General features: G+C 42.1%; 1 protein-coding gene across 3 annotated transcripts in view; it reads right to left on the minus strand.

Moving 5' to 3' along the window:
• wwox (WW domain containing oxidoreductase) overlaps positions 1–23,612 on the minus strand; it is a 1,122,031-nt gene that overhangs the window by 550,770 nt on the left and 547,649 nt on the right. The gene's annotated exons all lie outside the window — the stretch shown is intronic.

Genomic DNA, 23,612 nt, shown 5'->3' on the forward strand with positions numbered 1-23,612 from the left:
TTCCCATAAACAGCAATGTGATAATAACCAGAGAATCTCTTTTTTTGGTGATGTTGTTTGAAGGATAAATATTGACCAAGACACTAGGAAGAGCTCCCCTGCTCTTCTTTGAAATAATGCCATGGGTTCTTTTATATCCACCTGAGAGGGCAGACAGAACCTTGGTTTAATGTCTCATCTTCAGTACTGCACTGAAGCGTCAGCATAGAGTTCTGGGCTCATGTCTCTCGAACTCACAACCTTCTGATTCAGAGGCGAGAGTACTACCAGCTGAGCCACAACCGACACTTTGAAATGTTTATCCCACCTAGATTTCTCTCCAGCATTTTCTTCACACAAACAGACAGACACAGAGACACAGAATAGACATGCAAACAGACAGAGATGCACACAGACATAGACAGACACAGACAGACAGCCTGCTCTTTGCACAAGAGAGAAGATATTGCTCAATTGGGGAATTAATTCCTCGGACAAAAATGGCATTCCGTTCATGTAAGTACTGGATTAAGGATATGCTGAGGCAAGATTGGAATAGATAAATGATCCAAAAGAAAGGCCACAGTGAGGACAGCTGAAGATGCTGTCAGGCCCTCTGGTGAGAACTCAGGGAATGAGTTGGAAAGATTGAGAATGCAGACGGTGACCCAGCTGGAACTAAGGAAATGGGCAGAGAAGTCCTGGAAAAGAAAAGGATTATAAACTTACAGCCAATAATCTCACCTTGTGCACAGAAAGCAAACAACTTAATCATATGTAAATGAGGGGGGACTAACAACTGTTTTAGACACCACCCCCCCACTCTGTAAAATATGTATCGCAGAACGAAGCAGCAAGAATCAGACTCCAGATTCAGCAACAACCACCTACAAATCTTCAAAGAGTCGTTGCTGAGGAGTCAGGAGGAGCAGGAATATTCCCCCAAAATCACAGTATCCCAATCACTCCTGCCCATTGCTGAGACGCACCTTCAGGATGTTGCTGGCAAAGCAAGCAAAGAAAGATTAACTATTAAAATGGGTGAACTGCTTGTCTAGGCACAACGGTTACTGGCAGTCATCCAGGTAACATGTATGTTCATGAGCCCAACAAGTGGGACGCATGCTCCTTGCGGGACGAAAGCAATTTCCACCCCATTATGTTGTATGGCCAGAAGCACAGAATATTTTTTTTTATTTCCAAAATATACTTTATTCATAAAAATCTGTGAAAAATACATCCCCAAACAGTTTAAAACAGCATCAAATCAAAAAACACAAACAGTGCAAAGGTGATCTGTTTCCTTCTATACAATCATGAGTTGCCTCACAACCCTTCCATTTCATTGTCATGCCAATTACATTTTTACATTTACAGCACACAAAATTTTCCCGATACAGTTCGAGGGGTTTCCCATGGATCCAGCCCCTCAGTTCAGCTTGGTGGGGGGACCTTACACTGTAGTCTTTCCCCATTGAGCCTTTGCTGCGGCTGCCCCAAGCTTTAGTGCGTCCCTCAGCACGTAGTCCTGGACCTTGGACTGTGCCAGTCTGCAACATTCGGTGGTTATAAAAGTCGAGATTTAGTGATGAATCTTTATAAAACCTTAGTAAGACCACAGTTGGAGCAATGTGTGCAGTTTTGGGCACCACACTAGTGTAATGATGTCCAGGTAATAGAGAGGGCACAGTGTAGTTTCACAAGGATGTTGCCTGATATGAGGAAATGCAAATACAATGAAAAACCTGAAAATTTAGAGCCATTTTTGTTACAACAGAAGAAACTACTGGAGTGGGAGATTTGATAAAGGTGCTTAAACTTATCAAGGCATGTGGAAGGCTAAATAGAAACACACGGCTTTTAGTGATTGAAAGGCCTAGAACAAGGGGCATAGATTTAAAATTAAATATAACACATTTAGTACATAAATTAGGAGAATATTTTATTACAGAGAGTTGTTAGACTATTGAGGCAGGGAACATGGGTTTGATTTTTAGGCTTCACGGAGGCAGACAGGCACTAAAAATAGTGCCGCTGGCCTGTGTGCCAGTTCCCAGCTCCATCCCAACCCCCGGGCCATTTTTGCAGAAACAGAATGGGCGGACGGCAGGGCTACACACCCACACACAGTGAATAGCTGAACCAGGTTGTTAATGGCCTATTAAGGCCAATTAAAGCATGTAGACTGGGATTTTCCAGTTGGCCTCCAAGTGCCGGAGGCAGGTGGTGGTCTCCGGGTGGCAGGTCAGGGAGGCCAGCACTCCAGGCAGGCCTTGAGGCCCTCCTTGCCTTCTTGGGTGCTGCAGCAGCTGCAGACCACCCTGTAGAGCGATTCCCCCAACTCATTGACGGCGTGGCTGCAAAAGTCATTTTATAATTTAAATTTTAAAACATTGGAAAGAGGACGCCTCTATTTTGAAGTGCCCTCTTCCCTATTTACCTTCCCTTGCATCCTGCCACTGCTTTTAAGCTGGAAGGCCTCTGAACTGGACAGCGAGCCTGCCCTCTAGCCATTAATTGGCCACCCTGGGGGAAATCACAATGAGTGACTGTTTCCCACACAGTTATGGGCTTCTGACCCACATTTCAGGCTGACAGTGGGGTTCAGAAGCTCGCAGGAAAATCCTGCTCCATGTCTAGATTCGGTAAATGTCCCTTTGAATTGTATTGAAGGCAAGACGGAGAAACCAGGATACCACAGAGGGAAGTTACAGAATTTTTAAAAATATTGACCAACAATGTTCCCTCTAAGCTGTGCAGGCACGCAGCAATCCAGAACATAATACACAGTGCAACAAATAGGTCTTGCTCAACCAACAGCACAGTTTGGGGCAGCACAGTGACGCAGTGGTTAGCACTGCAGCCTCACAGCTCCAGCCACCCAGGTTCAATTCTGGGTACTGCCTGTGCGGAGTTTGCAAGTTCTCCCTGTGACTGCGTGGGTTTTCGCCGGGTGCTCCGGTTTCCTCCCACAGCCAAAGACTTGCAGGTTGATAGGTAAATTGGCCATTATTAACTGCCCCTAGTATAGGTAGGTGGTAGGGGAATTGTGGGGATGTGGTAGGAATATGGGATTAATGTAGGATTAGTATAAATGGGTGGCTGATGGTCGGCACAGACTCGGTGGGCCGAAGGGCCTGTTTCAGTGCTGTATCTATAAATAAAAATAAATAAACGTATCTTTGAGATGTGCACAACAAAGAAAAAAAAAGGGAAAATTGATGCCTGAGCATTTGTACAAGTAAGACATGATCAAATGCGGAATCCAATCGTAGAGATCACAAACATAAGAAAGTTACTAATAAATCCAATAGGGTATTCAGGAGCAACTTGATCACCCAGAAAATGTGGAATGCATTACACAGTATTTAGTTATTGAGAGGTCGAGAATGAAGGGACATAGATTTATTAAATATAACAGATTTAGGACAGAGAGCAGCAGAATGTTTTAACAAAGAGAGTTGTTAGGCTGTGGAATACATTAGCGGTCGACGCAGAGACCATGTAGAAGTAGGTGGGACAAATAGCAGGGATGTATTTAAGGGGAAGCTGGATAAGCACGTGAGGAAGAAAGGAGGAGGAGGATAAATTGATAGGGTTAGATGAAGTTGGGTGGGAGCATGAACACCAACACAGACCAGTTAGGCTGAATAGCCAGTTTCTGAAGGTAACATTTCAGAATAGGTGGTTGAAAGAAAAGGGATAAAGGATACGGGAATGGGGGTGGGGCACACTGGATTTATGCTCATGTGGAGGAGAAACACCAACATAGGGCCAAACAGCCTGTTTCCGTGTTGTAATTTCTATATAATTCTATGTAATATGTTCCATGGTATCATTCCTTTTCTGGGGGAGATACCGTAGGGAAATATTTCAAACCTTGAATGTAGCACAGCCGGTTAGTAAGTAAGACACAAGTGGTGGCTAGCCACTCTGGTTTGAAGACCCTAAACTACAGCCTTATTAACATGTAGGTACATTTTTCTTCAAATTAACTCATCTCTCTTATATGTCAAAAATATTACTGGAGGTTCTTAGGCCGAGAACAGAACCTTCACAGTTCCAACATCTGGTTTCCGTACAAATAAACCATTACAAATGATCATAATATTTTTACAGCTATCAATGTATATAATGTATACATGTTCAAATATTTCCATTGTTATCAGCGTATTGAAGTACTAAAATCTTTTGAATGAAAAATAACTGGTGTTATTTCAAGAGGTCAGCAGAGCAGGAATTAAAGTTTAACTCGCATGTGGTTCTCATGGCAATTACAGTGTCTGTTAGACAAAACAAGGCTCAATAAATGGAAATTATTCTAAAATACCTGACAACACTTGTTGAAGTGAAACTCGGCACCAAATTTGATGAGATCGAAAAGTTAATTAAGGGAAGTCACTTTTACACCACTTAACTTACTGTCAAGCAAACGGAAAGCTAACTTCCTGAAAAACTACCATTTCCCATGAAGAAAAGAATCCAGTTTCCAGACAGACAGCACAAGTTAATGTGACACAAAGCTCTTTCAATGCCAGTGAGGGGGGCAAGGGTGTACCTTGTCTGTATTCCAGACAACTCCATTTAATTGAATGTAAACTGAATAACAAGCTATTTTTTAAATCACCAGCTGTATTTATTTGTTTGTGTTACCAAATATGAATAATAAATTCCAATCGAGGGAATGCCTTTCGACTACATTGCAGATTGTATGGTCTTAACGACCCAAACTACAGTCCCCTTATGCAGTAATGTAACTTGCCAGATTGACTTTTAGCCCCATTTATACTTATGTTACTACTATACATTCTTATGAGTTTACAGCTGGCTTGTAGTTAATATATGTGTACCTGGCAGTATTACAAAACTCCATTGGATACCAAATCTGAGCGGGTGGCAGTAAGGGGGTTGGGAGGTTGAATGACAAATGTGATGATCTCCATTTGTGAAACCATACCCCAGCCAGATTCAATGTTTTCAGGAGAGAAGGGGAAAGGAAAGGAAAGTCTAGCAGAAATATACACAAGCACGTATTATACACTATTAACTTATTTTAACTATTTCAGATACCTTTTATAACTATAAAAAAATTATTTATGTATTTTATTATTTTTCACCTGAAAGGCATGTTCCAGAGTAGCTAGCCACCACTTGTGTCTTACTTACCAACCGGCTGTGCTACACTCAAGCTTTGAAATATTTCACTATAGTACCTCCCCTAGAAAAGGAATGATACCAAGTAACATATTACATAGAATTAAATAGAAACTATAACATGGAAATAGGCTGTTTGGCACTATGTTGGTGTTTATCCTACTTCTTTCTTCTTCTTTGGCCTCCATGTCTCGAGAGATAATGGGTAAGCGCCTGGAGGTGGTCAGTGGTTCGTGGAGCAGCACCTGGAGTGGCCAATTCTAGAGTGATAGGCTCTTCCACAGGCGCTGCAGATAAAATTGGCTGTCGGGGCTGTTATACAGTTGGCTCTCTCCTTGCACTTCTGTCTTTTTTTTCCTGCCAACTGCTAAGTCTCTTCGACTCGCCACTCTTTAGCCCTGCCTTTATGGCTGTCCGCCAGCTCTGGCAATCACTGGCAACTGACTCCCACGACTTGTGGCAACGTCACAGGACTTCATGTCGCATTTGCAGACATCTTTAAAGCGGAGACATGGACGGCCGGTGGGTCTGATACCAGTGACGAGCTCGCTGTACAATGCGGCCTTGGGGATCCTGCCATCTTCCATACGGTTCACATGGCCAAGCCATCTCAAGCGCCACTGGCTCAGTAGGGTGTATTATGCTGGGGATGTTGGCCGCCTCAAGGACTTCTGCGTTGGAGATACGGTCCTGCCACCTGATGCCAGTTCATCCTCCACATGAAGATAAATCCAGTGTGCCCCACCCCCATTCCCGTAACCTTTATTCCCCTTTCTTTCAACCACCTATTCTGAAATGTTACATTCAGAAACTGGCTATTCAGTCTAACTGGTCTATGCTGGTGTTTATGCTCTGCCCAACTTCATCTAACCCTATCTGTTACAACTGGACCAAGGTGACAAAGCACTTTGGGGAAGTGAAAGTGAACAGTTATTCAAATCTCTCTTCAGCTCATTGCACAAGACATGAACGACACAATCATTCTGGGTAATTTTGAACTTTACTTCAGAACGAAACAAATCTCTTTGGCATAAAACAAATCCTCTTAATGTTTCTACATGAATACATGTTGAAACAAAAGTACTTGCATTTATATAGAGCCTTTCACAGTCTCTTAATGTTCTTCACAGCCAATTAAACACTTTTGAATTGTATGGCAGCATGGCAGCCAATTTGCGAACAACAAAATCCCACAAACATCAATGAAATATATGGTCAGATAAACTGTTTTAGTGATGGTGGTGGAGATATGTGTTCACCAAAGGCTTGAGCATTTTTTTTTAAACAGTATACTGCATTCACCTTAAGATTTAAGGTAGTAGAATTTTTAAGACTACAAAAAGTGTTCACTTCTGTTGTATGATGTGGTACAAAATTTGGGCAAATAAAGGCTGTTATATGCTACACCAGGCTTGACTTTTGTTGCTTCCCACTTTATGGAAATTCCTGTTTTATCACAATTTACCAGGTTGTCTCAAGCAGTTGCAATTAAATAGGTTCCACTGCATTAAAAAGCTTATAGTGGTTGGATGACTGGCTTTCTGAAGGAAGAATGGGGAAGATAGGCCAGTGTTTGGAGCTCATCTCTCCTTGGAATGCATTGATCCAGTGGCTGGATTAGAACTACTGCTGCAAGCTATTTAAATGAGCCCTTCCATCACCATTGGCTTATATCTGTCTGTGCTACTCTGTGTGGGGTAGATGGAGTCAAATGTGCCTAAAAGACAATTTTTGGGAAAGACATTATTTTATGACTGGAATTTACGTTGATTGGTTATGATAAGCATATGATCTTTACACTCAACCACTCTTTAAGGCTGTATTTATATTGTCATTCTTGTGTCAATGGAAAGTAGTTTAGGCAGCGCGCCAACAGAAGTGTAATCCAGAACACCAACCAGCAAACTCAAGACCTTTAGTGTGAGGTCTCCTCCAGAAGCCTGGGGAACCCCATTAGCTTGCGTTCTTTAGGGGATCCAGTAGGAGACAGATACCACTTTAATATAGAGGAGGGACCATTCAGATTTAAGATTATAACAAACGATGATGAAAAATTACCCTTAATGAATCATACCTGCTGCTGAAAGAGTGATTACAGACAGGTGCGGGAGCTGGCGGGAGAATGGGATAGCATAATGGCGAGGTCTATCGCCATCTATCGTCTGTCTGTCTGTCTACAGAAATATAGGGAAAGCAACAGCACAGTATTTTCGAAGATAAGACGTATTAGGAACGAGAAAGGGCCATCAAAGGCAGACAAGCTTTTGTTAAAAAATAGATTAACCCATTCATTCACTTTTTCACCATATCCCTCAATGTCTTGCCTCTGCAGAAAAGCTACAAATTGACTTTTGAAGCCATTTATACTGTGCACTTCAATGGCTTTATATCCTGAGAGCCAGCCAAAGTAATAGTATAGCAAGACAATTCTTGAAATTGCTTCACCACATCACCAAAGACTTGAAATAGCTTAAACATATTGTGATGGAAACCACAACGGCTAAATGGAAACATATTAATTTTGTCATATGGAACACTACTTGAACTTTTTACTGGACATTGAACATAACTCGTTTAAAAGGACCACAGAGCTGAACAGTAAAACGTGGCTGCGCATTTGCATTCTGAGACACAGTTGAATAGAGAGACAATGTAAGTGCCACTGATTCAATTAACAAGATTGGTCTGGGCAACAGTGATGATCCACATCTTGTCTGTGTAAGAACCAGCACTCCACCCCCCCACCAAGAGTGTCTAGTAAGCTTTGAAGAATCAACAACCCTTGCAGACGATGCTGCTTCAAACAAAGAGCTGGTCACATGACTTACCTTCTGGCCAGACTGGGAACTGTTTGAATTGTGCCCCCAGAAAGGTTTGGGCAGACTACCATTTGAAAACCAACGAGAAGGAAGGTTCCTCTCTCTCCCTGTCTCTCTCAAGCAAAGTCCCAGGGACCCACGGAAGCAGCTTAAGCCTCAAGACAGAGGACCTCTTCAGCCTTATGGTACCAGAGAAACAAGTTTGGAGGTTTGCACTGGGCCCCAACACGAACTGCAAGACTTCAACTCCAATCAAGGACTTTACAGCAAAATTAATGGCAATAACTGAATCCTATTTACTACTCCAAACCCTCCCCCTTTAATTCTTTCTCTCCCTCTGTATCTATTTATGTGTGTGTTTATCTCGTATGCATGCTAGTGGGGTTGCGTCACGTATTTTAGCAATTTTAACTAAGTTAGAGTGTTAAGGCTAATAAACATACATCTTTCTTGTTTAAACCTAAGAAAGCCTGGCTGATTGGTTCATTTACAATTAGAAATAGAGAGCAGTGAGCAGGAACCCTCAACATTTAAGAAATATTTAGATGAGCAATGGAAATGCCATAGTATACAAGGCTACGAGCCAAGTGCTGGAAAATGAGATTAGAATAGGCAGGTGCTTGATGGCTGGCACGGACACAATGGGCTGAAAGGCCTGTTTTTGTGCTGTATAACTCTATGACTCACTGAGGGGTTAAGATTAAAATCACTGTGTTTTAAAAGTTAAACCCTGTTACGGCCAAACCAGGAAAGGAGCCAGAGGGGAGCCTGAGACCCCTTCCTCACATGGTCGTAACACTATGAATCATTTCATGTCAAACAACAATAAATCAGAACAATATTAACTATATCCAAAGCATTTATTTTGTAATTCACACCAGCAGTTGCATATAGACTTCTAACTACTTTGCTTCCAATCCACAATGTGAATTAGAATGTTATGCCTTTTCTTCTGTTACCAATAAAAATCCATTTGAAGTGTTAGATTTCAAACACCAACTTATCCACTGCTTCTGCAAACAAGCATTTCAAAAAAACAAACTTCAATCTATTTCAGCATATCCATGTCACTAATTTGGCACCACATTTCAGATAGGTGCAGCTTTTCAGTTCATTGCCTGGTACAGTAGATTGCCCATTGGTTATAGAATCTGTCTGATTTTCATTCCAGATTACCATCCAGAGAGTGAGAATGAAAATTTACCCCACAGTTTCATCATACCAATTATTTGTATTTAATTACCTATGACAAGTATTACAGGAGTTATGTGCCTACCTGATCGGGTATTTTCATGGTATTTGAAATCACACAGGTTCCTTTTGATGTGACAATTTGGGAGACCTCCTTATTTTTCTTAACGTAACTGAGTGTGTACAGAACAAATATATTTTCAAAATAGTTAGAGTTAAGATCAATAGGGAGCCCAGAGACATATTAGATCTGCAGATGAGCCAGGATGCAGAAGTTTATTATTAGTCATTTGAAGGGAAAGTTTAGTTATAGATTCTAAACCATGTCACTCTGATATAGGAATGGTTGCAATTGCTAGAAAGTGATAAAATATACAAACTACAGTCAGACGCATTACATCGTTATTGGCTGAAACATCAAGACAGCTTTATTTTGAGAGAAATTGTGTGTCAAAAGCAAAAAAGTTCATATATTCATCAGACGCTGTTCATACCTTATCTACCTAGTTGTTAGAAATGGTTAATATTTCAATAACCTGATCTTTGCAAGAATTTATTTGATTAGAAAATGAATCAGCTTAAACATCAAATAAAGTAATTCAGGTGTAGCTTTGTGGTCCCCAGTTCCTTGTTTTATGCTACCTCAAACAGAAGAGGGCTTGAGAGGGGTGTGGTTGATCAATCACCCATGTGACATCTGCCAGAGGCTCAGTCAAAAACTACCGAAATCAAACACAAAGATTCCAGTTTTGTTTTGTTCATAAAGTGTGTTAATCAAATATTGTACTTCTAGTTTTTTGCTGTGTCCTTCTAATTCTACATAATTAACCTATTATAAATAAAGTTATTACTATTATCTTGAGCATAATACCCTGATCTTTTGGAGAATACAGGAGAATATAGTGGGAATCCCATGTGATCTCTGTTGCACGAAATGCAGAAATTGATACTCCTGTGGCAAACTAACGTTTCATGGCATAAGGAGCAGATTTTGGTGTATAGGAAATTTAGTCTGTTTGCAAAATTTGCCTTTTTATTGTGTTACGGACAGGTGGGAAATGAGAGGGGAGGTTTTCATTTTTCACCTCTCAACTGACTGAAGATAGCATGTTTTCTAATAAAGTGTTTTCTCCTCTAAGCATTTTAATGGTCAATAAACAGATGAATGACAGGTTTTCTTGTAGATTTAAAGAAAGATAAATGTTTATTAAACAATAGGTCTGCTGGTTTTAAAAATAGTTTGTTGTGAAACCTTGTTTGTTTCCCCGGGAGGAAGATGATGCAGAATTGTTTTCCCTTTTTGCTGGTTCACTGACGTTAAACTTTGGCAAGTTGCAAGTGGACGGATGCTTTGGTTGCAGACTTCTTTGGTTAAATCTCAGTCATAGTTCAATGATGAAGATCCTGTTACAATTTCTCGGGTAGGGAGTTTTAAAGGTTACCTTTTGTCTCTGCCTCTAGGTAGTTTAAAGATGGTACTGTCAGGGTCCTTCTTCTTAGAACCACAGAAAAGTTATGGCACAGAAAGAGGCCATTCAGCCCATCATGTCCGCGCCGGCTGAAAAAACTAGCCGCCCAATCTAATCCCACCTTCCAGCAGCTGGTCCGTAGCCATGCAGGTTACAGAACTTCAGGTGCTGGTAAGGGTACCTTTTAAAGGAGTACAGGGTTTCTGCCTCCACCACCATTCCAGGCACTCTGGGTGAAAAGGTTTTCCTCATGTACCCTCTAATCCTTCTACCAATCACCTTAAATCTGTGCCCCCTGGTAATTGACCTCTCCACTAGGGGAAACGGATCCTTCTTGTCTACTCCATCTAGGCCCTCATAATTTTGTACACCTCAATTAAGTCACCCCTCAGCCTCCTCTGTTCTAAGGAAAACAACCCTAGCCTATCCAATCTTTCCTCACAACTGCAACTTTCTTCTGGCTGGGACGGGTCTCTCACTTCCTTCTGGCTTTCTGCACAGAAAATGTTGTTTATTAAAATTCCTTATCAGAGATTTGGTTCCTGTCAGGTGACTAAAGTTTCTCTCCTATTGTTTATTCATAAATGTGTTTGATGGTGTGGCCATTGTTAGACAGTGGGTTTGGATGTTGCTCATCTCTCTGTCATCTTGATAAAGTGTTTTTTTTCACATTCTTTATCCTGAGTTTGAGTCTGGAGTCTCCACGTCTGCCAAGTAATTATCAGCCCAACTTGTTGAAGAGGGGTAGTTATCAACATTGAATGGGTCATTTACATTTCTGATGCTTTCTTCAACACATGACAAGACAGGATGATTGGTTCAGGGTTCCAGCATTAACCATGTGTATTCGCAATACACCTGGCCTCTTACTCATTCTTGTTTTGCAGAAAAAGGTGCCTGTTTTGAGTTCAATTCATCAGTTCATTTTATAGGTCATAGTTTTTACTTGTGTGAGTGTTACGACTGACCGCTCCTGTCAAAGCCCCCAAGCAAAATATACGATTCTGATTGTGGTGGGACCAACGCACTGTTAATTCAATCCCGTCGTTCCACAGATCGGCTAACATAACATTTAAAAACTTTCCAAATTAAAGACCCACCAAATTGTACCATCTATTAACCCTCGAATGAGGCTAACCAAACCAGGTGTCTTTAAATCAACCAATTAACTCTTTAATTGGAAGAACTAAATTCTTAAACACAATGAACATTTAAAAATAGAAACATTAGTGTCCTTGCAAATTTACAGTCCAATGTTGTTCGAAGTCCAGCAAATTTTAACACTTAACTTGCAAACACTTTCAACAGAATCAATCTGACTTTAGAGTTTTTGAAGGATAAAAGATTGTCATAGTCCAACTTCCCTTTCTTCAATTTAAATTACCAGAGATCTCTGTCTTGGCTTGACTTTTTAGAAATTTGCAAGATAATAATTAGAGTAAATTCCTATTCCTTCAGTTTAAATGGTTGAGAGCTCTTTTTCAGGTGTCTGAACACCACAACTGTGTCTCTGTGTCCTCTGTCAGTGTGTTCATACTGTCTTACTAACTGCCAGTTCAAACTGAATTGTAACAAATGTATTGCATCAGGCTCACTCCCAGTGGCTGTTTCCATGGTATTAAGAATGCACTCTTTGAATCGCAGTCTCCAAATGGCTGTTTCTAAGGCAATGAAAATGCACCTACCTGTAACTCCTAAGGCTTGCCGGCTCTTAAAGCAATACTGATCCCTTGCAAGCCTTAAAAGCAAACTGCATATTCCAAAAAATCTACAGGACGGTGAGCATAACAATTGTAAGCAATAAACTAAAGTGTGCAAGAAAGCATGGACTATAAAAGGTATCACAGGGCCCAATAACACTAGAGGCCACAGATACCATAGAGCCTAATAGTGTAAATGGTAAGCACAAATTCACCATCTTAATAAGAAACAAAACTGAAGATCGGCAGCACCTGTATTGTTACTATTTCCCCCAGAATACAGAGGATGTAGTAATAGATTGCAACCTCTACTCATCTTCCAATGGGTATTAATTCAGTGAACTATTCTGGGAGAGCTATTTACAATATACATTCCATGCAACTATCCAATACAGCTTGAATGGATAAACTATGAAGCCTGGCTGAATGGATATGCATGTTAAAAATGAAACTGTCACTATTGCTTTGAACGCAGCTGAAAGACTGGGATGTTAAATGGGCAATACAAACATAGCTCACTTGCAATGGTATTCAATTTGTAAAGCACCAAACTCAATCTAGCCAGTTAATGATTCCCCTTATCCTTGACCTATAAGTGTAACAAATGATATCAAATAACAATCTGTGGCAGAAGTTTTGTGTGGCTGAAACAGCAAGGATTAAAATTTACCTATGTCTCATTCCAAAATAATATTGAACAGTTGGAACAGATGCATAAAATAATTAATATCAACTTTCCTTTTGGAATATCTATGTATTCCCCCTCCCCACACCTTTTGCCTTAGTTTATTTTCACCCTGTCCTTGCAGTGTACTTACCCTTACTTAAGTTTTCTAAGTGTTTATTTTTATAGTGTAGATTTATTACTGTAATGTTAGCACCAGTTCCAGCTTCATGGTGTTTGAGCTTGTGATGAAGAACCAAAGGATTAGATGGAGACAGACATGATTTCCGCAGCCTAGCCAGAACAATGGGGTGCTCTCTGATTCAATTATCTGAGATAGCCTTGTCAATGTTGGTCATCAAAAGCCATTGACACCTATTGACTTTGAAAGAGCCAACCCCCCTCCCCCCCTAACCATCAAGTATGTCTGGGCAGCCTGAGGGGACAGCCTTGAATTTCAGAAGATTCTCATTCAAACACAAAGAGGTGGTCATATCGTGTGACTGCTTGGGCCACTAGAGATTGTGAGTGGTGACAGAAGGCAGACTGTAACTGTAAGTCATCAATGGAGCTGCAATCGCTCTCCTCTCTCCAGAAAAGACCCAGAGAAGCCTCGGCTGCAACTACTAAGCTTCAAACCTGGAGCCCAGCACAGCCAGCAACTAGGGGACAAGGATAAAGCCCCTCTTCTGCCTTCTGGAACCCAAGAAGCAAGCCCGAACCTTACATGTGGCCCAGCGAGGACCTCAGGCCTACAATTTCAAGTAGGAACTCTGGGACTGAGAATCAGTATTTTAATTCCATTTATTACAGATTCTACTCCAACCTCCCAACTCTGTTTTTCCCTCTGTAATCTATTTGTGTGTGTGTGGCTCTTGTATGAATGTGGGGCTTGGATGCATAGCCTATTTTAGTAATTTTAACCAGTTTAGAGTGATAAAGTTAATAAACTTACATCTTTCTTGTTTAAACTCAAGAAAACCTGTCTGATTGGTTCATTTGTAATTAAATTAGAGGAACAGGAGCAAGTGCTCACTGAGGTGGTAAGTTAAATCACTGTGTTAAAAAAGATAAACCCTGTTGTGGTCAAACCAGAGAAGGGGCGAAAGGGGAGCCTGAGATGTCTTCCTCACCAGGTTGTAACAAGCTATAAACTTGAAAAAAAACAGTCAGCCCAGGGATGCTGGAATTGTCCTCAATCTACCAACACTTAAATGGTTGAAGTTTTAAGTATTCAAATATTTGCATCAGGCTACCCAACAAATGAGTTTTCTTTAATTAGATATAAAAACTACAGACAAATTTTAACTCCCTAATGCCTCGGCAGCATCATGCAAGACATGCAATTTTAAATTTAAGTGATTTTATTGAATGATTTTAAATCATGTCAGACTTCCAAAAGATAAGTCTATGCTAAGATGGCATAGTGCAGCATTCAATGCTATACCACTTGCCTCTGTTACAGAATTTCTATGGGATTTTCATGAGAGTGACAGATGCCAGTACTGGAAAATGCAATCTGTTTTCTCATTTTTCATATCACAGCAGAATCCCAAATCTGGCAATGCACAGCAAGTTGCAGTATTATTCTCCAATTGATGATTAGATGTCAGCAATGGACCTTCAAAAGCTTTTTATTTTCTTTTTAGGGGCAGGATAGGATGGGAATATAACTATCATATAGTTAGCCATTCAGTCTCCCAAGCCTGTTCCATCATTCAATTTAGATCGTAGCTGCACTGTACCTCAACTCCATTTATCCACCTTTGTTCATATCTCTCGATACCCTTACCCAACTGAAATCTATCAATCACAGGCTTGAAAATTTCACTTGAGCTCCAGCATCCACAACCTTTTGGGAGAGAGAGTTGCAGATTTCCATTACGCTTTGTGTGAAAAAGTGCTTCTTGGTTTCACTCCTAAATGGTCTAGCTCTAATTTTAGTATGGCACCTTTTTCTGGATTTCTCCCACCAGAGGAAATTATTTCTCTGTATCTACCCTATCAAAACCCTAAATTTCAAACACCTGAATTTGATTACCCATCTTTTGGATGAGACTTTAAACTGAGGCCCTGTCTACTCTCTTAAGATCCCAGAGCACTTTCCGAGGAAAAACATTTTCTGGCCAACCTCAACTAACATCACCAAAAATAGATTATCTGGTCATTTACTATATTGCTGTTTGTCAGAGCTTGCTGTGCACAAATTGGCTTCAGCATTTCCTACAAATGTGCTTTGGCTGTAAAGTGCTTTGGGATGTCCTGTGGTTATGAAAGGTGCTATATAAATGCAAGCCTTTCTTTCTTCTTTCACCCATCAGTCTTCCAAACTCGAGGGAATACAAGCCAAGTTTATGCAACCAGTTCTCATAATTTAACGCTACTAGCCCTGGTATCATTCTGATGAATCTATGCTGTACTACTTTGACGGCCAATATATCTTTCCTGAGCTTATCCAAAACTGACTGCAGAACTCCAGATGGGATCTGGTCAAGAAGGACCTGTACAATAGTTGACTTGCGTCCTCACTTTTAAGTTCCAACCTCCTCCAGATAAAGGCTAACATTCCATTAGCATTTTTTGAAACTGTGCAACAGCCTTACTGATTATGTACCTGGACACCAAAATCCCTTTGCTCCTTCACACAGCTCCTAGTTTCTCATCATTAAGTAAAATTTACAATTTGATTTTTCAGATCCAGAGTGGATGACCTCAGTGCACTCCATCTGCCATAGTTTGCCCACTCACTTTGTCTATGTCCCCAGGTAGCCTCCTGCTCCCATCCATACGATCGCTGTGCCTCTTAATGTAGTATAGTTTCAAACTTGGATATACAGCTTTCTGTTGTTTCATCCAAGTCATTAATATATGGTGAAAAGCTGAGGCTCCAGTACACGTCCTTGGGAATGCCACTTGCCACAACCTGCTGATTGGAGGATGTTCTCTTTATCCATGCTTTATCCCAACCAATTACTGGGCAATGTTATAAGGTTACCTCCAATTCCTTCCGATGGTTTTTATGCACAGAGTTTTTTTTCTTTCATCACTTTGACTGGTCTCTACTCGATCACCAGTCAAACAACAAAAGTTAATTTCAGTTCATTAGCTTTGATGCAATTTCTAACAAAAAAGCCTAAAGTGGTCACCAGACTACAGGTAAAATAATTAGTTTTACATTCAATCAGCAGACAACTATATAGCAGATTTTATCCAGACCACAACCATTATAACTCCATTTATTTTCTATAAACTCTTGATTTTACATCTCACACAAATTCTGCAACTACAGATCATTAACACTTGTAGACATTGTTATTACATCTTTTTTTTTCAACTGTAATTCAACTTTCATTGAGATTTGAAATTCCACAGTATTTTTTCACTGGAGAAACAGAAGTATCTGCACCTTCCTTATATAGCTGACCGTTGAATTCACTTCTTGTTCTTCTTTTATACCTGAAATGTTATTCTCCTCCATTCTTTTACCCAGCAAAATGTGCCACCAACAAAAGGACATCTGGTTCTGGGTTTCAACCACAGCAGCAATGCAATTAAAGGTTTAGCCTAGAAGGTATCAATCAACTTTAGTTTACTGAATGTCATAACTTCCAAATTAAAAGACCATGTTTCCCCTTCCCCCACCCCAAACAAGCTTTTTGTCTTACACAAGAACACAAGAATTAGGAGCAGGAGTAGACCTTTTGACCCATCGAGCCTGCTCGCCATTCGATAAAATCATGGCTGATCTGATTATAGCCTCAACTCCACTTTCCTGTCTGACCCCATAACCCTCGACTCCCTTGTCGATCAAAAATCTATCTATTCAATGACCCAGTGTCCACTGCTCTCTGGGGAAGAGAATTCCACAAACAACCCTCAAAGAAAAAAATTCTCCTCATCTCAGTGTTAAATGGGAGACCCCTAATTCTTAAAATGTGTCCCTGAGTTCTAATCACTCCCACAAGGGGAAACATCCTCTCAGCATCCACCCTGTTAAGTCCCCTCAGGATCTTATATCACCTCTCATTCTCCTAAACTCCAAAGGATATAGGCCCAACCTTTCCTCATAAGATAACCCCTTCATCCAAGGAATCAGTGGAGTGAACCTTCTCTGAACTGCTTCTAATGCAATTATATCCTTTCTTAAGTAAGGGGACCAAATCTGTACACAGTACTCTGGATGTGGTCTAACTAAGACCCTGTACAGCTGTAGCAACACCTCCCTAATTTTATACTCAATTCCCCTTGTAATAAATGCCAACATTCCATTTGCCTTCCTAATCACTTGCTGCATCTGCACACTAACCTTTTGTGTTTCATGTGCAAGGACACCCAGACCCTATGTACCGTAGAGTTCTGCAGTCTCTCTCCATTCAAATATACTGCTTTTCTATTCTTCCTGCCAAAGTGGACAATGTTCGTGTCTAATAAGTTCTGTTAATAGCTGTTAAATACCGAGTAGTTGAAGATAATACTATCAATGGAAGAATGAAGTTGATTTAAGAACACGGGTTACGCCTTTACCAAAAAGGAAGCAAGGAATAGTCCTTGCACTTTCACTTCCCGCCAGATGCAAGATCAGGGGCAAAGTATTCTCGGAGCTAGTGGCTCTTCATCTGGACAATGAGGAAGGTTTGGATAATCTCTTAAAATTTATGGATAAAATTTATATGAAAGATGACACTGAGTGCCTATGAGGCATGGTTGGACTTTGATAAATTTAGAAAACATAGAAGAATATATTACGAAGTTTAAGCGAATATATGCAAGGTTGCAGCGATTCTACTTGGAAATTCCTAGATCAGTGCATGCCTTCAAATTGTAGGATTCTGCTAGGATATCGATAGGCTCTTGGTATTAACCGGAGTGAGGTTCAAAGAAAGAGATACTGCTTTCTGATCAGATGGCTGACGCCCTGAAAAAATTTTTGGGAAAACATTTCTTTCCAGATGCTTTCATGGCACAAATGGGCTCTTCAGCGGTGGCGCCAAAGGTGGAGGATACAATGCTAGCATTGAGGTCGTTCAAATAGGGGGCCCAATCTTCAGTACGAAAGGAGAGTCACAAACAAAATGAATGAGGATAGAGACCCTTTTGGCAACTATAACAGACAGCAGAAATTGGGCAAATATGGCAGAAGGATGAACCCCAGGGATAACCAAGGGGTGGTCGACAGATTTTTCCGATGTGGCTCAAAGTATCATTATGTGTTGCATTGTCCAAAAAGGAACCACAGGGTTTTTGAGATGAAACATGATGTGGAAGGTGAGGACGACGCTACTGATCAATCAAAAGGAACTGTACTGGTCACGAGAAACTTCAGTCCGGTAATGAATGTCCTAGTTGCAGATCCATTCAATTGTGCAGTACTAGGCAGTGGGTGTACGTCCACAGTATGTGGAGTGCGAAAACTAGTGCGAAAAAGCCCAAGCAGCTAAAGCTGAGGTGGAAGGATGGAAACAGCAATGTAGAGATTTAAAAACTGCCATGAATGTGATTCAGAGGGCAGCTCAGGAACAGCGAAGTAATACAGGTGATCACACAAAGTGTCAAAAATACATAGCAAGACTGCAAGACCAGCTAGCCGCGCAGAGAGGTATAATCTGTGTTTTTGCACCCGAAGGAAGTGAGGAGAACGGTGAAGGGGACATAGATTGGAATGAGTTAGCAGACGAAGCGGCTAGATACGGCCATGATGACAGAGACCCTCTACCCGAGGATCCTCCGCCAGCATATGAGCCAGAGCCAAAGGAGCCATCAGCCCCCATGGCGCCCCTTGTGACCACTAGAGCAGCGATCGGGGCAAATGGCCAGGTGGCAGCTGGCCCGCGTATGACATATTCCACTCCAATGGGGACACAGCAATTGAGGGATATTGCGAAAGATATTGGGACGTGTGCACCCGGGGATGATCCAAGGGGGCTGTTCCAAGCAGTCAGGCAATAGAGAGGAATACACGGCTTAGATGATGCTGAAGAAAGAAAATTAATTATAATGCGCCTACACCCACACATACACTCCGCCCTACCGGAGGAGCAAAAACTCGGTAGAGGCACAAATGAGGCTTTAAAAGAACAAGTATTAAATGTCATGGGCGCTAACAGAGGGGACCCAGTGGAGGCGCTAATGAAATGCTATCAAAGTAAAGGTGAACGCCCTGTCGCATTTGCGGCTCGCATCTGGGCGGTGTTTCAAGGGGTATATGGCGCAAACCTAGATAGAGCCAATCCAACGCCAGAGATTAGAAACCAATGGCTGAGAACGCTGGTGTTGCATGGCACTGAGGAGTCAAGAAGGGCACTAGATCAATTTGATCCCTCTGATGACACGCACACAGAGGCTTGGGTACTCAGGAGGATGGTTAGAGCATGGGAGAAGGAAACAACAAAATTCTCCAAGGCCACTGGGGGAAAGGCAATGCCTGTCAAAGATCAGACAATAACCTGGAGAAATGAAGGGAGGGGAACTACACAGGGGGCACCCCACCCAGCCTTTCAGACAGGAGGAAGGGGTAGAGGCATCGTGAGAGGAACTGTCCCAGGAACAGGGAGAACTCCGGGCGGGCCAACCCACTGCTATACTGTGGCCAGGAGGGACATTTCAAAAGCGAATTCCTAAACCCGAGACAAGAAAATGCAGGTCGGGGAGGAGGCCAGAACGCCAGAGCCTACCCGTGGAAGGACCGAATAGGTCAAATCCTCAATGTGATATACTAGAGATAGCACCGTCTTCGGGGTCGTACCCCGAACCACAATGACGGTCGCAGGCCTCTCCGTTATGGGTGTGTGACACGCGGTGGGATAACACAGGGAGACCCCTAGTGAATGGTAGGGTTGGAGGCTGCCCTGTCACGTTTCTTTGGGACACTGGAAGATCCCGAACCACCGTAAACACCACCAATGTTAGTAAAGTAGATTAGAAAATTCAAAGTAAAGTTGTTTTAAACGGATTCACAAGACTTTCACAAGTGGGATATGTGAGCGTACCGTTGGAAGTCAGTGTGGGGGACGTAGCAAGAGAGCACTCAGTGGTTCTCATTAAGTTACCCAGAGAACAAGAACATATATTAAGGTGTGATTATATGGCTAAAGCGGGGCGCTGTTTTGACCCTGTTAATTGCGCGATTTGGCAAATGCCCTTGGGCATGGGTAGTATAGATCAAACATCTGTCCCAGTGGGGGAATACCAGGATAGGATATGCACGTTCAGGGAACTGTGGACAAGACCAGAAGAAATGAGTAGCGATCGTGAAGTACAACAAATTATCACACGGAATTCAGTAGTATTTGCTCGGCATTAACATGATTGTGGGAAAATGACCGGGAGTGTGTGTATACTGGGTCCAGACCTCAAACCACAGAAGCAGTATAGTTTTCCGAAACAGGCAGAAGAGGAGGTGGGAAAGGTGATACAGAGTTTGCTGCTACAAGGGATACTAAGGTAGCCTCCACTAACAACTCGCCTATTTGGCCGGTGAGGAAACCAGACGGTAGCTGGCGACTAATGATAGATTATCGAGAATTAAATAAGGTAACCCTGTTAACAGCCCCCACCGTAGCAACTAGCCCAGAGACGGTAGTTAAACAAAATGAGGATGCACAGTGGTTCACGGCTTTAGACATAAGTAACGGTTTTTGGTCTATTCCACTAGAGAAAGAATGCCAATATAAATTTGCGTTTACCTTCCAAGGATAACAATATACATGGACCACCCTGCCGCAGGGATTTCATAATTCCCCGTCTATATTTCACCAGCGTCTAAGGGAAGGGTTAAAAGGGTTCTCAAAGCCTGAATGCCTGGTGCAGTATGTAGACGACTTACTTCTACAAACTGAAACAGAAAAGGAAAATTTTCAGTTACTAAGTGAATTACTACAATTGTTACACGAATTGGGACTAAAAGTAAACTCTAAAAAAGCGCAGGTTATGAAACAGAAGGTTACTTACTTGGGAATGATCTTGACACCGGGAAAGAGAGAAATTGACCAACGAAGGGTAGTAGCGGTTGGCAGACTCCCTGCCCCGAGGGATGTAAAAGGGTTGAGATCCTTCCTGGGTTTGGTGGGATATTGCAGGGACCACATTGACGGATTCGCTACAAAAGCGGCCCCATTAATGGAGCTATTGAAAAAGAATGTGGCGCGGGAGTGGAAAACTGAACACACACAGGTCATTTCAGATTTAAAGCAGGCACTAGCTGCTGCGCCTGCTCTGAAAATCCTAAATCCAACTCAGCCGTTTTCATTGGAAGTAGCTACCACAGACACCACCCTCTCGGCAGTTCTGTTATAGGAGACACACGGGAAATTGAGACCAGTAGCGTATGCCTCGCGTATGCTTTCACCAGTAGAGCAGGGGTATACGACATGCGAGAAACATTTGTTAGCAGTTTTTTGGGCAGTACAGTATTTTACTTACATAGTGGGACTGAACCCACTTATAATATTGACAGAACATACCCCGTACAGTTACTATTAGACGGTAGGATCAAAGATGGGTCAGTAAGTCAGAACCGAATTGCTCGTTGGACACTATTGTTGCAAGGAAGAAACATAAGCGTAAAAGGGGTAAAAACGACCACTATGTTGGCAGACAACCTAGTGTATCAAGGAGAGAAACATGAGTGTCAAATCATGATAGCAAATGATCCCAAGGGAACATTTGTATCAAAACAAAGAGGAGGGGGTAGGAGTGGATTGGAGAAAGCGACGGGGCCCGAAAGCAAAGATGCAAAGGAAAAAGAAGAGCCCCACTTAAACATTTTTGTGGATGGTTCCTCATCAGTACAGGATGGCAAGAGGAAAACTGGGTGCGGGATATATGTAGAAGATGAACACGGTCAGGAAAAGTTTAGCGCAGCCTTAAAATTGCCTACAACCATGAGTGCGCAGGCAGCAGAATTAGCAGCCGTCGCATATGTGGCTGGCCACCCGGAATACTTCCCGCCCGGATCAGTTATATATTCTGATAGCATGTATGTCTGTAATAGCCTCACGGAACATTTGCCCTCATGGGAGGCGAGAGGTTTTGTCTCAGCGGATGGGAAGCCCCTTCCATCGGCCCCATTATTAAGATACATCTTTGAAGGAGCACAGGGGAAAGGATATGGGATCACGAAGGTAAAAGCTCATTCAAAACTTACTCCGGAAGGGAACAGGAAAGCGGATGAGCTAGCCAAACAAGGTGCTGTTAGTGGGCAGGAATGGCAGCCACCGATTGAGGAAATTGGGGAACAGAAGGGGAAACAGGTTAAGGTAATGGATTTAACAGAGGAGCAGAAGAAAGATGGAGAATTGAAAAAACTGATGGAAGGAGTAGAGTCAGACACATACAAAGAGTACAAGGGGATCTATATTCAGGACAGAGTGGTTTTATGTGAAGGAAAATTCGTAGAGCCAGACGGGGGACGAAACCAAATAATCCACTGGTACCATGACTTATGGGGACATAAAGGGACAGAGAGTACCCTGGAAAGGATAAAGGAGGTGTACTGGTGGCCTGGAATGAAAGGTGACGTGGAACACTACGTCAAGAATTGTTTGATCTGTGCACAACACAACCCCGATAGGAATGTCAAGAAAGGGGCCCTCCGACATACTAGACCAGTAGAAGGGCCTTGGACTAATTTACAGATAGACTATGTAGGATCCTTACCTCCCACTCCAGGAGGGTTTAAGTACATTCTAATAATAGTAGATACGTTTACCAAATGGGTGGAAGCTTTCCCAACCAGGACAAATACAGCCAAAATCACCGCGAAAATTCTGTTAGAAAGGGTATTCACTCGGTGGGGTTTACCCCAAAGCATAGAATCAGAATCAGGGAACACATTTTACAGCCCAGGTAATGCAAAATGGAATGACCCTCTTTGGGGTCAAACAGAAATTCCACATACCCTATAGACCACAGTCTAGTGGAATTGTGGAAAGGATGAATCGGACATTGAAAAACATGGTAGCTAAAATGGTACAGCAGCACAAGACGACCTGGCAGGTCGTTCTACCCTATGTGTTGATGGTAATCAGGAATACCGCGGCTTCATCAACAGGCTATACTCCCTATAAACTCATGACGGGAAGGGACATGAGAGGAATGGAGGGGTTGGTAGGTTTGGTCTTGTCCGAACCCGAGGTGGACAGTATATTACAGGTCCAGCCCAAAATGAAGAGGGTGATATATTTCATTGCTATTGGATTGACCATATTTGGCACTATAGGTGAACCCGCATCGGAGCTGTCATGACAAATGAACATGCCTGAAGCAGTGTCAACACGGGAAGACTATCCCATGGCCAGCAACAACTTTGCTCCGCAGATCAAGATAGTTCAAACCAACAAAGGAGAGCGAGAAGATTTAAATTTGTATTATGCGGGAGTGGATGGGTTGGCGTGCGCGGGAAAAACATTGGGTATACCGGAGGGAACAGAAGTTTAACCTTAACTACAGAGTGTTAGGCACCTGTGACGAGGATAGAGGAAGATATTATGCTGGGGCAGTGTTTCATATTCCCCGACATGGAAGCAATTTGACCTACCCTTTAAAGAGAGTCCATAACGTGGGCAAGTACCAAGAGGGTATTTGGATATCTTTAAGTAACCTACCATCTCATGCTATTGTAATGGATGGTGTTGAGAAA

The sequence above is a fragment of the Heterodontus francisci genome, chromosome 17 (assembly GCF_036365525.1).
Source record: "Heterodontus francisci isolate sHetFra1 chromosome 17, sHetFra1.hap1, whole genome shotgun sequence".
In the NCBI taxonomy this organism is placed as follows: Eukaryota; Metazoa; Chordata; class Chondrichthyes; order Heterodontiformes; family Heterodontidae; genus Heterodontus; species Heterodontus francisci.